This window comes from Enhydra lutris, unplaced genomic scaffold (genome assembly GCF_002288905.1).
Source record: "Enhydra lutris kenyoni isolate GAN:26980312 unplaced genomic scaffold, ASM228890v2 scaffoldscaffold12, whole genome shotgun sequence".
NCBI classification, from domain to species: Eukaryota; Metazoa; Chordata; class Mammalia; order Carnivora; family Mustelidae; genus Enhydra; species Enhydra lutris.
The window spans coordinates 26,267,636-26,272,149 of NW_019154096.1; the positions used below are offsets into that span (position 1 = coordinate 26,267,636).

Consider the following 4,514-nt stretch of genomic DNA (forward strand, 5'->3'; position numbering starts at 1 on the left):
CTCGTTTTGAAGATGAGGAAACGGAGACAGAGGGAGGTTAAATGACCTGCCCAGGGCCACCCAGCTAGGACATGGATGCAGCTGCGGGGTCCACACTGAAAACCAACAACTGGTCTATTATGTGGTCTCCTGGGGATGATGTCAACTCAGGGAAGCTGCCGTCACAATGGGGCAGACACATCTGTAATTGTGGGAGAGGGTGCCCTTGCCCCTCTGGGAAACCTGTCCCCAGCCTGAGCCCCTCAGATTAAGTACCGTTTTCCCTTTTCCACCCTTCTGGACAGGCCTCCCACCATTTACCTTGACACAAGTGGGGTTAATCTTCTTGAGCACAGTGAATCCAAGTTCAGCAAATGTTTGCAGAATGATTGCTTTGCTACTTAGACCCGGAGGACATGCAAATTTCTTGGGGACCCTTGGGCATCACCTTGCCTTTCCCCAGGCTTCAGTTTCCTGTTCTGGGTGTGACATCTGGTAAGGATTCTGAGTTGCTCCGGTAGTGACACTGTGTCAAGTCTATTTACCTGAGTCCTGGCACCGCCATCTGGGTGTCTGCCCTGGACAGCCGGGTGACTTTGCCCAGGGACCTCGGGGCAAGGAGATTCCAGTGGGCCAGGGCGCGTGCTCCTTGCCCCAGGGAGCAGGTCCCTTCTGGAGAGCTGGGGGCAGCCTGGGACGAGCAGAGAAGCGGGCAGGTCCTGGGAGCTTGGATGAACTAGTGGCTTGTTTTTTTGCCACCCGAGAGTGGGTGGGGACACTTGTCAGAGGCTTTTTTTGCAGCCAACAGTCGGCTAGAGTCTGGCCCGCCCCCTCTGGCCTGCCGAGGGTAGGGGGATGGGAGGAGTGAAAGGGGGTGGCTGGCGACGCCTCTGCCAACTGCCGCTAACAAGTGGCAGCTCGCAGACCAGGCAGAGCCAGCGGCGGTGACCCTGGGCAGGGACAGCCAATGAGCTCCCCGGCTTCAGTGGCACCACCAGGCAGCCTGGCCGTCTTTGGCTGGAGAGGCAGCGGGAGGGGCCTCAGGCCGCCAGTCAGGGCCGCGGGGTCCTGTCTCTGGGAGGCCCGGGCAGATCGGTGGCTCCATTCACAGAAAGCTCTCCTCGGGCAGCCACATTTTTAACTTCTCCGACCTTCTGGAGGAGGAGGGCGGGCTGTGGGAAGTGTGTCTAGAAGACTGTGCAGGCGGAGATGGAAAGAAACTCAAACTTTCCCCCTGCTCTGGATCCAGAGTGGGCTCTAGCTCCCAGCTGGGGAGGAGGGAAGATTCTCAATGTTTTGCTCACAGGAGGGATGGAGAGGGAGCAGGAACCGGGGGAAGCAGAGGCTACCAGGGACCCCAGAATCCTGGCCTGAGCCCCTTCCCCTTTGCCTGGAGTCAGCCTTGGAAGAACACTTGTGACCAAAGTGGCTGTCAGCTGGGGCAAGGGGTGGGGACGACATTTGGGCTGGTCACCCAGGACTGCTGGTGGTCCAGCCTGGGCTGTGTCCCACCTCAGCTCCCCTGCTCAATGCAGACCCACCAAGGCCAATCACATAATAAACATATATTTATAGATGTACAATTTTAGAATTCTAATTCAAGAAATACAGCTTCTCAGGGGATCCTTTAGGATCTATGTTCTTATTGCACATGGGTCAGCCCACCTGGGGACGGCTACGGAGACCAGATGGTAGGGGAGGTGGCAGCAGAGCACCAGGGCCACCAAGGGTGGGGCGCTCCTGCCCATGTCCAGTTCTTAGTGTCTCTCCAGCTGGGGTGGCTGTTGCATCACAGGGTGGGATCTCGTTCAAAAATCCGATCTGACACTTCTTTACCAAGCTTCCTTTCCCAGCAAGAATCTTATTCGTTGGGGGTTACTTAAGAAAAAAAAAGAAAAAAAAAAAAAAAAGAGCCAAGAGAAATTCTGGGAGGGTGGTTATGGCCTCCTGGCTGGCAGCTTAGGGAAGTAAGGCTTTGGACGATGGCAGGCTCCAGGACACACCCACTGCCAGAGGAAAATTTGGGAAAAACGGTAATTCCAAAAGGCTCAGTATAAACTGTGGGAATAAATAAAACCTCCCTCCCCTCCCCTGGCAGCAACTGCTGCTGTGAGAAAAATCCTCACTTCAAGGTGAGTAGAAGGAAACCCTTCAGGTTCGGATGCAGCCTTTGTCCAAAGTGCAACAGAAGGCCGGGTGGCAGCATGTCCATGGATGGCGGAGACAGAGGTGCCCACAGGCCTGGACTTTCTTCAGGAGGTGGCTGCTGCCCCAGGGTCTTGGGCACCGCCTGGCTGACTCTTGGAGGAAGAACCGTCTGGAGTCCTTGGTGCCTGACTTGGGAAAAACCAGTGGCAACAACACGGAGCTGTGCCCTGTGGCATCTATAAGGCAAAACCCACTTTGGGACTGAGGTGGGGGGGGGGTGGCCAGGCAGAACTTGGTCCCCCTCTCTAACCCTGCTCTCTGTGGCAAGGGGGCAGAAGGCTCCTGGGCTCCAGGCCCAAGAGCCCACCTGAGCTGACCAAAGCTTGTGGTGGGTGGTACCACACCCGCAGGCAGCCGGGGGCCTCCACGACTGGATCCTGACAGGGTACCTGGCCCTAGGGGCACTTCCTCCCCTGAAAGCCTGTTCCCCTCCAGCTTCATCATGACCCTGGCACCCTCTGAGTTCTCTAGACTTACACTATCATGATTACTGCTGCCATCAACAGCAGGCTGGGGTTGAGGGGATTTTCTTTCAGGCTGTCAGCTCTGGCCAATGTCTAGCCTTTGAAGGACCAAGTGACCTTCCCCACACAGGCCTTGTTTTCTAAAACAGGGAGGAAATCAGCTAAATAACCAAATCCCTGCATAGTTTAAAAAGTAGACTGTATATATATATGTATATATATATATCTTTATATATGCTATTTACATATAAATAGATATATATATATGTACATATACATGCTCTGAAAATTACATTCTATGGAGAGTTCTCGCTCCTCCTCCTCCTATCCTTGGCCAATGCCTCTGACTGGCTTCCACGGAGAGGTGACTGGTGGTGGCTCCCAGGAGGGGGAGGAAGGCAGTTGGGCGCCCCCTCCCCCAGCCCTTTGCTCCAAGTTTTACATTCTACTTTCGTTGCCATGGTTTCCGTATCCTAGGAGAGAGCCGAAGTGGAGCCTGAGCCTCTGCCAGCCCTGGGAGGAAGGGAAGCAGCCCCGTGGCAGGTTTTCCTGTCCTAAGAGCTTTCAGCATTTACTGGGTGAGAGAGAGGGCAGCTGTGTGGCGTTCGGCCTCCAATTCCATTTTAATTTTTTTTTTCTTTTTATGTCTTTCCTTAAATATACAGTCCATCACCTTGGCTCAGTGCATGTCACCAAAAATTCTCCAGGGATTTCATGGTCTGCGGAGGAGAGTGGTAGCAGTTAGCTTGCTGATCACGTGGCCTGGAGCCTCCACAAACAAGCCAACCTCCTGGCTGCCGGCCTGCCCACCTCGCCCCAACCTGTCTCCCTCCTGCACTGTCACTCCCGGAGGCGCTAGCAGATGGCCTCAAAGCACCGCGTTCGGAGCTGGACCCCTGCCGAGGGGGGACACAGGCAGAGGACGGCTAGGCAGGTATCAACACAGAGAAGAACCTTTCTTGGATCTGCCTACGCTCCTTTGGGCTTGGTCCCGTCTGTCCCCGCCGGCAACTGCTGGAAACAGAGCTCACTACCCACATGCAGGGGTGGAGGAGGCGGGAGCCTGCTACCAGTGACACGGCATACCCCCCATCCCCCTTCTGCACTAAAGGCTCTGCATTCCACCCTCAACTCATGACCTCTGTTCTCTTCCTTAGACCGTAAGTCAGATGCCTGCACAGGCCGAATGCCTGTGGCTTCCAGGCGGCGGGCTGTACTAGCACTTGAAAGACTGCCTGTGATTCCACCAGAGGGTGAGTGGTCTCTCCTGCTCCCAGCCTGCTGGCTCCCTCCCAGACCCACTGTGGGGCTGCCCATCTAACCTGTTCTATCTCCTCCTGCCAGGAAGGGCAGAAGTAGAGGATGGGATCTTGGCTCACCCATGCTCACGTGTTTCTTCCTGATGTCAGGTGGTGAGTGTATGTGTGTGTGTGTTGGGAGGCGGGGGCGTTGGGGGGGCCTATCTTGAGACCAGTGATACTTGGAGGTCTAAAAAGCAGAGCACAGACAATAGTCTGCTGTACTTGGGAAAGGGCCACGGTGACTTGGGGGACTGGATGAGACCAGGGAAGCACTCATGGCCCTCAGCAATGGCCCTGAGCTCCCCCTTCTGCCTGGCTCTTCGGCTCCCCACATTCCCAGTAGTACTAGACGCCTGAAAATCAATCACATCTTCTTTATCCATTCACCTGTTGATGGACATCTGGGTTCTTTCCATAGTTTGGCTACTGTGGACATTGCTGCTATAAACATTGGGGTGCACGTGCCCCTTCGGATCACTACATATGTATCTTTAGGGTAAATACCCAGTAGTGCAATTGCTGGGTAATAGGGTAGCTCTGTTTTCAACTTTCTGAGGAACCT

At 54.9% G+C, this 4,514-nt stretch overlaps 1 long non-coding RNA gene across 1 annotated transcript; it reads right to left on the reverse strand.

Moving 5' to 3' along the window:
• Window positions 1-1,529: 1,529 nt before the first annotated feature.
• LOC111144772 lies at window positions 1,530-4,302 on the reverse strand. Its single transcript, XR_002640426.1, has 2 exons — window positions 2,106-4,302; window positions 1,530-1,985 (listed from the first exon to the last, which is right to left on the reverse strand). It is a non-coding gene; the product is annotated as an uncharacterized LOC111144772 (long non-coding RNA).
• Window positions 4,303-4,514: the final 212 nt, after the last annotated feature.